The following is a 12,141-nucleotide window of genomic DNA, read 5'->3' on the forward strand; positions in this document are numbered from 1 at the left end:
GGATTGGTGGGGAGATTCTATAACGGGATGGATTGACGGGGAGATTCTATAATAGGGTGGATTGACGGGGAGATTCTATAATGGGATGGATTGGTGGGGAGATTCTATAATGGGATGGATTGGCGGGGAGATTCTATAATGGGATGGATTGGTGGGGAGATTCTATAATGGGATGGATTGACGGGGAGATTCTATAATGGGGTGGATTGGTGGGGAGATTCTATAATAGGGTGGATTGGCGGGGAGATTCCGATAATGGGGTGGATTGGTGGGGAGATTCTATAATGGGATGGATTGGCGGGGAGATACCGATAATGGGATGGATTGACGGGGAGATTCTATAATGGGGTGGATTGGTGGGGAGATTCTTTTATAGGGTGGATTGGCGGGGAGATTCCTATAATGGGGTGGATTGGTGGGGAGAATCTATAATGGGGTGGATTGGTGGGGAGATTCTATAATGGGATGGATTGGCGGGGAGATTCTATAATGGGATGGATTGATGGGGAGATTCTATAATGGGATGGATTGGCGGGGAGGTTCTATAATGGGATGGATTGGTGGGGAGATTCTATAATGGGATGGACTGGCGGGGAGATTCTATAATGGGATGGATTGGTGGGGAGATTCTATAATGGGATGGATTGGTGGGGAGATTCTATAATGGGATGGATTGACGGGGAGATTCTATAATGGGGTGGATTGGTGGGGAGATTCTATAATAGGGTGGATTGTCGGGGAGATTCTATAATGGGGTGGATTGGTGGGGAGATTCTATAATAGGGTGGATTGGCGGGGAGATTCTATAATGGGGTGGATTGGTGGGGAGATTCTATAATGGGATGGATTGGTGGGGAGATTCTATAATGGGATGGATTGGTGGGGAGATTCTATAATGGGATGGATTGACGGCGAGATTCTATAATGGGGTGGATTGGTGGGGAGATTCTATAATAGGGTGGATTGGCGGGGAGATTCTATAATGGGATGGATTGGCGGGGAGATTCTATAATGGGATGGATTGGTGGGGAGATTCTATAATGGGATGGATTGGTGGGGAGATTCTATAATGGGATGGATTGACGGGGAGATTCTATAATGGGGTGGATTGGTGGGGAGATTCTATAATAGGGTGGATTGGCGGGGAGATTCTATAATGGGATGGATTGGTGGGGAGATTCTATAATGGGATGGATTGGTGGGGAGATTCTATAATGGGATGGATTGACGGGGAGATTCTATAATAGGGTGGATTGACGGGGAGATTCCTATAATGGGATGGATTGACGGGGAGATTCTATAATGGGGTGGATTGGTGGGGAGATTCTATAATAGGGTGGATTGACGGGGAGATTCCTATATTGGGGTGGATTGGTGGGGAGATTCTTTCATGGGGTGGATTGGTGGGGAGATTCTATAATGGGATGGATTGGCGGGGAGAATCTATAATGGGGTGGATTGGTGGGGAGATTCTATAATGGGATGGATTGGCGGGGAGAATCTATAATGGGGTGGATTGGTGGGGAGATTCCTATAATGGGATGGATTGGCGGGGAGATTCTATAATGGGGTGGATTGGTGGGGAGATTCTATAATGGGGTGGATTGGTGGGGAGATTCCTATAATGGGATGGATTGGCGGGGAGATTCTATAATGGGATGGATTGGTGGGGAGATTCTATAATGGGATGGATTGGCGGGGAGATTCTATAATGGGATGGATTGGTGGGGAGATTCTATAATGGGATGGATTGGCGGGGAGATTCTATAATGGGATTGATTGGTGGGGAGATTCTATAATGGGGTGGATTGGCGGGGAGATTCTATAATGGGATGGATTGGCAGGGAGATTCTATAATGGGATGGATTGACGGGGAGATTCTATAATGGGATGGATTGGCGGGGAGATTCCTATAATGGGGTGGATTGGCGGGGAGATTCTATAATGGGATGGATTGGCGGGGAGATTCTATAATGGGATGGATTGGTGGGGAGATTCTATAATGGGATGGATTGGTGGGGAGATTCTATAATGGGATGGATTGACGGGGAGATTCTATAATGGGGTGGATTGGTGGGGAGATTCTTTCATGGGATGGATTGACGGGGAGATTCTATAATGGGGTGGATTGGTGGGGAGATTCTATAATGGGGTGGATTGGTGGGGAGATTCTATAATGGGATGGATTGGTGGGGAGATTCTATAATGGGATGGATTGGTGGGGAGATTCTATAATGGGATGGATTGGTGGGGAGATTCTATAATGGGATGGATTGGCGGGGAGATTCTATAATGGGATGGATTGGTGGGGAGATTCTATAATGGGATGGATTGGTGGGGAGATTCTATAATGGGATGGATTGACGGGGAGATTCTATAATGGGGTGGATTGGTGGGGAGATTCTATAATAGGGTGGATTGGCGGGGAGATTCTATAATGGGGTGGATTGGTGGGGAGATTCTATAAAAGGTGGATTGGCGGGGAGATTCTATAATGGGGTGGATTGGTGGGGAGATTCTATAATGGGATGGATTGGCGGGGAGATTCTATAATGGGATGGATTGGTGGGGAGATTCTATAATGGGATGGATTGACGGGGAGATTCTATAATGGGGTGGATTGGTGGGGAGATTCTATAATAGGGTGGATTGGCGGGGAGATTCTATAATGGGATGGATTGGTGGGGAGATTCTATAATGGGATGGATTGGTGGGGACATTCTATAATGGGATGGATTGACGGGGAGATTCTATAATAGGGTGGATTGGTGGGGAGATTCTATAATAGGGTGGATTGGCGGGGAGATTCCTATAATGGAATGGATTGACGGGGAGATTCTATAATGGGGTGGATTGGTGGGGAGATTCTATAATAGGGTGGATTGGCGGGGAGATTCCTATAATGGGGTGGATTGGTGGGGAGATTCTATAATGGGGTGGATTGGTGGGGAGATTCTATAATGGGATGGATTGGCGGGGAGAATCTATAATGGGGTGGATTGGTGGGGAGATTCTATAATGGGATGGATTGGCGGGGAGAATCTATAATGGGGTGGATTGGTGGGGAGATTCCTATAATGGGATGGATTGGCGGGGAGATTCTATAATGGGGTGGATTGGTGGGGAGATTCTATAATGGGGTGGATTGGTGGGGAGATTCCTATAATGGGATGGATTGGCGGGGAGATTCTATAATGGGATGGATTGGCGGGGAGATTCTATAATGGGATGGATTGGTGGGGAGATTCTATAATGGGATGGATTGGCGGGGAGATTCTATAATGGGATGGATTGGTGGGGAGATTCTATAATGGGATGGATTGGCGGGGAGATTCCTATAATGGGGTGGATTGGCGGGGAGATTCTATAATGGGATGGATTGGCGGGGAGATTCTATAATGGGATGGATTGGTTGGGAAATTCTATAATGGGATGGATTGGTGGGGAGATTCTATAATGGGATGGATTGACGGGGAGATTCTATAATGGGGTGGATTGGTGGGGAGATTCTCTCATGGTATGGATTGACGGGGAGATTCTATAATGGGATGGATTGGTGGGGAGATTCTATAATGGGATGGATTGACGGGGAGATTCTATAATGGGATGGATTGGTGGGGAGATTCCTATAATGGGATGGATTGGCGGGGAGATTCCTTTTATGGGATGGATTGACGGGGAGATTCTATAATGGGGTGGATTGACGGGGAGATTCTATAATGGGATGGATTGGTGGGGAGATTCCTATAATGGGATGGATTGGTGGGGAGATTCCTATAATGGGATGGATTGGTGGGGAGATTCTATAATGGGATGGATTGACGGGGAGATTCTATAATGGGGTGGATTGGTGGGGAGATTCTATAATAGGGTGGATTGTCGGGGAGATTCTATAATGGGGTGGATTGGTGGGGAGATTCTATAATAGGGTGGATTGGCAGGGAGATTCTATAATGGGGTGGATTGGTGGGGAGATTCTATAATGGGATGGATTGGTGGGGAGATTCTATAATGGGATGGATTGGTGGGGAGATTCTATAATGGGATGGATTGACGGGGAGATTCTATAATGGGGTGGATTGGTGGGGAGATTCTATAATAGGGTGGATTGGCGGGGAGATTCTATAATGGGATGGATTGGCGGGGAGATTCTATAATGGGATGGATTGGTGGGGAGATTCTATAATGGGATGGATTGGTGGGGAGATTCTATAATGGGATGGATTGACGGGGAGATTCTATAATGGGGTGGATTGGTGGGGAGATTCTATAATAGGGTGGATTGGCGGGGAGATTCTATAATGGGATGGATTGGTGGGGAGATTCTATAATGGGATGGATTGGTGGGGAGATTCTATAATGGGATGGATTGACGGGGAGATTCTATAATAGGGTGGATTGACGGGGAGATTCCTATAATGGGATGGATTGACGGGGAGATTCTATAATGGGGTGGATTGGTGGGGAGATTCTATAATAGGGTGGATTGACGGGGAGATTCCTATATTGGGGTGGATTGGTGGGGAGATTCTTTCATGGGGTGGATTGGTGGGGAGATTCTATAATGGGATGGATTGGCGGGGAGAATCTATAATGGGGTGGATTGGTGGGGAGATTCTATAATGGGATGGATTGGCGGGGAGAATCTATAATGGGGTGGATTGGTGGGGAGATTCCTATAATGGGATGGATTGGCGGGGAGATTCTATAATGGGGTGGATTGGTGGGGAGATTCTATAATGGGGTGGATTGGTGGGGAGATTCCTATAATGGGATGGATTGGCGGGGAGATTCTATAATGGGATGGATTGGTGGGGAGATTCTATAATGGGATGGATTGGCGGGGAGATTCTATAATGGGATGGATTGGTGGGGAGATTCTATAATGGGATGGATTGGCGGGGAGATTCTATAATGGGATTGATTGGTGGGGAGATTCTATAATGGGGTGGATTGGCGGGGAGATTCTATAATGGGATGGATTGGCGGGGAGATTCTATAATGGGATGGATTGACGGGGAGATTCTATAATGGGATGGATTGGCGGGGAGATTCCTATAATGGGGTGGATTGGCGGGGAGATTCTATCATGGGATGGATTGGCGGGGAGATTCTATAATGGGATGGATTGGTGGGGAGATTCTATAATGGGATGGATTGGTGGGGAGATTCTATAATGGGATGGATTGACGGGGAGATTCTATAATGGGGTGGATTGGTGGGGAGATTCTCTCATGGGATGGATTGACGGGGAGATTCTATAATGGGGTGGATTGGTGGGGAGATTCTATAATGGGATGGATTGGTGGGGAGATTCTATAATGGGATGGATTGGTGGGGAGATTCTATAATGGGATGGATTGGTGGGGAGATTCTATAATGGGATGGATTGGCGGGGAGATTCTATAATGGGATGGATTGGTGGGGAGATTCTATAATGGGATGGATTGGTGGGGAGATTCTATAATGGGATGGATTGACGGGGAGATTCTATAATGGGGTGGATTGGTGGGGAGATTCTATAATAGGGTGGATTGGCGGGGAGATTCTATAATGGGGTGGATTGGTGGGGAGATTCTATAAAAGGTGGATTGGCGGGGAGATTCTATAATGGGGTGGATTGGTCGGGAGATTCTATAATGGGATGGATTGGTGGGGAGATTCTATAATGGGATGGATTGGTGGGGAGATTCTATAATGGGATGGATTGACTGGGAGATTCTATAATGGGGTGGATTGGTGGGGAGATTCTATAATAGGGTGGATTGGCGGGGAGATTCTATAATGGGATGGATTGGCGGGGAGATTCTATAATGGGATGGATTGGTGGGGAGATTCTATAATGGGATGGATTGACGGGGAGATTCTATAATGGGGTGGATTGGTGGGGAGATTCTATAATAGGGTGGATTGGCGGGGAGATTCTATAATGGGATGGATTGGTGGGGAGATTCTATAATGGGATGGATTGGTGGGGAGATTCTATAATGGGATGGATTGACGGGGAGATTCTATAATGGGATGGATTGGTGGGGAGATTCCTATAATGGGATGGATTGGCGGGGAGATTCCTTTTATGGGATGGATTGACGGGGAGATTCTATAATGGGGTGGATTGACGGGGAGATTCTATAATGGGATGGATTGGTGGGGAGATTCCTATAATGGGATGGATTGGTGGGGAGATTCCTATAATGGGATGGATTGGTGGGGAGATTCTATAATGGGATGGATTGACGGGGAGATTCTATAATGGGGTGGATTGGTGGGGAGATTCTATAATAGGGTGGATTGTCGGGGAGATTCTATAATGGGGTGGATTGGTGGGGAGATTCTATAATAGGGTGGATTGGCAGGGAGATTCTATAATGGGGTGGATTGGTGGGGAGATTCTATAATGGGATGGATTGGTGGGGAGATTCTATAATGGGATGGATTGGTGGGGAGATTCTATAATGGGATGGATTGACGGGGAGATTCTATAATGGGGTGGATTGGTGGGGAGATTCTATAATAGGGTGGATTGGCGGGGAGATTCTATAATGGGATGGATTGGCGGGGAGATTCTATAATGGGATGGATTGGTGGGGAGATTCTATAATGGGATGGATTGGTGGGGAGATTCTATAATGGGATGGATTGACGGGGAGATTCTATAATGGGGTGGATTGGTGGGGAGATTCTATAATAGGGTGGATTGGCGGGGAGATTCTATAATGGGATGGATTGGTGGGGAGATTCTATAATGGGATGGATTGGTGGGGAGATTCTATAATGGGATGGATTGACGGGGAGATTCTATAATAGGGTGGATTGACGGGGAGATTCCTATAATGGGATGGATTGACGGGGAGATTCTATAATGGGGTGGATTGGTGGGGAGATTCTATAATAGGGTGGATTGACGGGGAGATTCCTATATTGGGGTGGATTGGTGGGGAGATTCTTTCATGGGGTGGATTGGTGGGGAGATTCTATAATGGGATGGATTGGCGGGGAGAATCTATAATGGGGTGGATTGGTGGGGAGATTCTATAATGGGATGGATTGGCGGGGAGAATCTATAATGGGGTGGATTGGTGGGGAGATTCCTATAATGGGATGGATTGGCGGGGAGATTCTATAATGGGGTGGATTGGTGGGGAGATTCTATAATGGGGTGGATTGGTGGGGAGATTCCTATAATGGGATGGATTGGCGGGGAGATTCTATAATGGGATGGATTGGTGGGGAGATTCTATAATGGGATGGATTGGCGGGGAGATTCTATAATGGGATGGATTGGTGGGGAGATTCTATAATGGGATGGATTGGCGGGGAGATTCTATAATGGGATTGATTGGTGGGGAGATTCTATAATGGGGTGGATTGGCGGGGAGATTCTATAATGGGATGGATTGGCGGGGAGATTCTATAATGGGATGGATTGACGGGGAGATTCTATAATGGGATGGATTGGCGGGGAGATTCCTATAATGGGGTGGATTGGCGGGGAGATTCTATCATGGGATGGATTGGCGGGGAGATTCTATAATGGGATGGATTGGTGGGGAGATTCTATAATGGGATGGATTGGTGGGGAGATTCTATAATGGGATGGATTGACGGGGAGATTCTATAATGGGGTGGATTGGTGGGGAGATTCTCTCATGGGATGGATTGACGGGGAGATTCTATAATGGGGTGGATTGGTGGGGAGATTCTATAATGGGATGGATTGGTGGGGAGATTCTATAATGGGATGGATTGGTGGGGAGATTCTATAATGGGATGGATTGGTGGGGAGATTCTATAATGGGATGGATTGGCGGGGAGATTCTATAATGGGATGGATTGGTGGGGAGATTCTATAATGGGATGGATTGGTGGGGAGATTCTATAATGGGATGGATTGACGGGGAGATTCTATAATGGGGTGGATTGGTGGGGAGATTCTATAATAGGGTGGATTGGCGGGGAGATTCTATAATGGGGTGGATTGGTGGGGAGATTCTATAAAAGGTGGATTGGCGGGGAGATTCTATAATGGGGTGGATTGGTCGGGAGATTCTATAATGGGATGGATTGGTGGGGAGATTCTATAATGGGATGGATTGGTGGGGAGATTCTATAATGGGATGGATTGACTGGGAGATTCTATAATGGGGTGGATTGGTGGGGAGATTCTATAATAGGGTGGATTGGCGGGGAGATTCTATAATGGGATGGATTGGCGGGGAGATTCTATAATGGGATGGATTGGTGGGGAGATTCTATAATGGGATGGATTGACGGGGAGATTCTATAATGGGGTGGATTGGTGGGGAGATTCTATAATAGGGTGGATTGGCGGGGAGATTCTATAATGGGATGGATTGGTGGGGAGATTCTATAATGGGATGGATTGGTGGGGACATTCTATAATGGGATGGATTGACGGGGAGATTCTATAATAGGGTGGATTGACGGGGAGATTCCTATAATGGGGGGGATTGGAGGGGAGATTCTATAATGGGGTGGATTGATGGGGAGATTCTATAATGGGGGGGATTGGAGGGGAGATTCTATAATGGGGTGGATTGATGGGGAGATTCTATAATGGGATGGATTGGCGGGGAGAATCTATAATGGGGTGGATTGGTGGGGAGATTCTATAATGGGATGGATTGATGGGGAGATTCTATAATGGGGTGGATTGGTGGGGAGATTCTATAATGGGGTGGATTGTTGGAGAGATTCTATAATGGGATGGATTGGCGGGGAGAATCTATAATTGGGTGGATTGGTGGGGAGATTCTATAATGGGATGGATTGGCGGGGAGAATCTATAATGGGGTGGATTGGTGGGGAGATTCCTATAATGGGATGGATTGGCGGGGAGATTCTATAATGGGGTGGATTGGTGGGGAGATTCTATAATGGGATGGATTGGTTGGGAAATTCTATAATGGGATGGATTGGTGGGGAGATTCTATAATGGGATGGATTGACGGGGAGATTCTATAATGGGATGGATTGGTGGGGAGATTCTCTCATGGGATGGATTGGTGGGGAGATTCTATAATGGGATGGATTGACGGGGAGATTCTATAATGGGATGGATTGACGGGGAGATTCTATAATGGGATGGATTGGTGGGGAGATTCTCTCATGGGATGGATTGGTGGGGAGATTCTATAATGGGATGGATTGACGGGGAGATTCTATAATGGGATGGATTGGTGGGGAGATTCCTATAATGGGATGGATTGGCGGGGAGATTCCTTTTATGGGATGGATTGACGGGGAGATTCTATAATGGGGTGGATTGACGGGGAGATTCTATAATGGGATGGATTGGTGGGGAGATTCCTATAATGGGATGGATTGACGGGGAGATTCTATAATGGGATGGATTGGTGGGGAGATTCCTATAATGGGATGGATTGGCGGGGAGATTCCTTTTATGGGATGGATTGACGGGGAGATTCTATAATGGGGTGGATTGACGGGGAGATTCTATAATGGGATGGATTGGTGGGGAGATTCCTATAATGGGGTGGATTGACGGGGAGATTCTATAATGGGGTGGATTGGTGGGGAGATTCCTATAATGGGATGGATTGGTGGGGAGATTCCTATAATGGGATGGATTGGTGGGGAGATTCCTATGATGGGATGGATTGACGGGGAGATTCCTATCATGGGGTGGATTGACGGGGAGATTCTATAATGGGGTGGATTGGAGGGGAGATTCCTATAATGGGGTGGATTGGCGGGCAGATTCTATAATGGGGTGGATTGGCGGGGCGAGTTCTGTAATGGGGTCGATTGGCGGGGCGATTTTTAATGCCAGCTTTATGCCCAGGCAGCAAGTCCAAAGTCTACCCCGTTGTGTCATCGTCAAGTCTGTAACCTCACCTCGTTCAGGGACCCGCTAATAACAGCGGCTAAAAAAAAGGACGGTGTCTCATCGGTTCACTCATCGGCCTGGCCGTTAAAGGGTTAAGGTGCCTGTCTGTGGGCGGAGTTTTAACACTGACTGCACGGCTGGGAAGGAAGCAAAAGGAAGCGGGTTTTCAGGATCAATCTCAGTGCCGAGCAGGATTCAAGCGACAGAAGAGCTCTGAACGCGGAGGGGGCTGAGGAGGACAATGCTGCCCATTTTGCTCTGTGCGATCGCCCAGGTCGTCTCTGCTGCAGGTGCGTATTTCACAGCCTGAAGCAGCAGCAATTAGTCTCTTTCCCGTTTGCTGCATCGCGCGTTTTAAATCTGTCGGAAATGGCCAGGGATTGAGACCTCTTGCTCCAGATTATTGGTAAAAGTCTTCGCGTGTTAATGTTAAACGTGTTCGAGTGCCCGCGACACAGCTTCTACCTTCAGTTAACTCACCCCTGGTGGCATCTGACTTCAAGGGTGGATAGGCATCTCGTTCCTCCTGATGAATTCTTTCACCGTACCTGAGAGAAAGTAAAGTTCAATATTAAGTTTCGGCCGCTCTTTGTCCTCCGATTGTCCGATGACGACACTTCGGTTTAATATCAAACCAAACAATATAGTGCTGTGGGCCAGTTAATTATTGTACTGGCCCAATGTTTCACTCAAGCTTCTCCAGTGAGTAGCTGATCCATACAGTCTAGGATGGTCACAGAACCGATCCCCGATCTGTGATGTTGCATAGAATTACATAGAATGTACAGCACAGAAACAGGCCATTCGGCCCAACTGGTCTATACCAGTGTTTATGCTCCACACGTGCCTCCTCTCTCCCTCCTTCATCTCACCGTATCAGTATGTCCTTCTATTCCTTTCTCCCTCATGTGTTTATCCAGCTTCCCCTTAAATACATCTCTGCTATTCTCCTCAACTACTCCTTGTGGTAGCGAGTTCCACATTCTCCCCACTCTCTGGGTAAAGATGTTAGCTTGTATTGGACGGGAGGAGCAGTGCTGTCGTTCTCTTTGGCAGCACCTCTCAAACCTGCAATCTCCAACCGCCAAGGACAAGGGCAGCAGGTGCGTGGGAACACCGTCCGTCGCCTCCAAGTTCCCCTCCCAGTCACACACCATCCCGACTCGGAAATATACCGCCTCTTCCTTCATCGTTGCTGGGTCAAAATCCTGGAACTCCCTTCCTAACAGCGCTGTGGGAGAACCTTCACCACACGGACTGCAGCGGTTCAAGAAGGCGGCTCACCACCACCTTCTCAAGGGCAATTAGGGACGGGCAATAAATGCCGGCCTCGCCAGCGACGCCCACATCCCGTGAACGAATGAATTAAAATCAAGAGTGCTCTCTGATCTAGGGAGGGGGAAGTGTTGATAACTAGCCAGGAATCCCTGCTGGAAGTGAGCAAGTGTGGACGCTGGGATAGAGCAGGGCAGGACCGGACTACAGTGCCCTCCATTACTGAAATGCTCACTGTCAATGATCATGAATAACAGCCTCCTGTACTGGAGAAATTGTACCGCAGCTTAGAGACAACGCCTTCGGGTGAAATAAGAGGAGGGGAGGGGAGGGGAGGGAAGGAAGCAAGGGGTGGGAGGGTTGGAGGGAGGAGAGGGGAGGGGTGGGAAAATGGGGAGGGGAGGGAAGGGGAGGGGAGGGACGAGGAGGGGAGGGGTGGAGAGATGAGCGGAGGGAGGAGAGGGAGGGAGGGGTGGGGAGGGGTGGAAGGGAGGAGAGGGGAGGGGAGAAGAGGGACAAGGAAGGTAGGGGCGGAGAGAGGAGCGGAGGGAGGAGAGGACGGGAGGGGTGGGGAGGGGTGGAAGGGAGGAGAGGGGAGGGGAGGAGAGGAACAAGGAGGGGAGGGGTGGAGAGAGGAGCGGAGGAGGAGAGGAGGGGGGTGGGGAGGGGTGGAAGGGAGGAGAGGGGAGGGGAGGAGAGGAACAAGGAGGGGAGGGGTGGAGAGAGGAGCGGAGGAGGAGAGGAGGGGGGGTGGGGAGGGGTGGAAGGGAGGAGAGGGGAGGGGAGGAGAGGGGTGAAAGGGAGGAGAGGGGAGGGGAGGGGTGGGGAGGGGTAAGAAGGGGAAGGGAGGAGAGAGGAGGGGAGGGGAGAGGAGAGGAGGGGAGGAGAGAGGAGGGGAGGGGAGAGGAGGGGAGGGGAGGGGAGGGGGAGAAAATGGATGGACAATAATCAGCAAAACAAAATGGTATCCATTAATTTTCACGTTTACCGTGATT

The sequence above is a fragment of the Heptranchias perlo genome, chromosome 4, assembly GCF_035084215.1.
Source record: "Heptranchias perlo isolate sHepPer1 chromosome 4, sHepPer1.hap1, whole genome shotgun sequence".
In the NCBI taxonomy this organism is placed as follows: Eukaryota; Metazoa; Chordata; class Chondrichthyes; order Hexanchiformes; family Hexanchidae; genus Heptranchias; species Heptranchias perlo.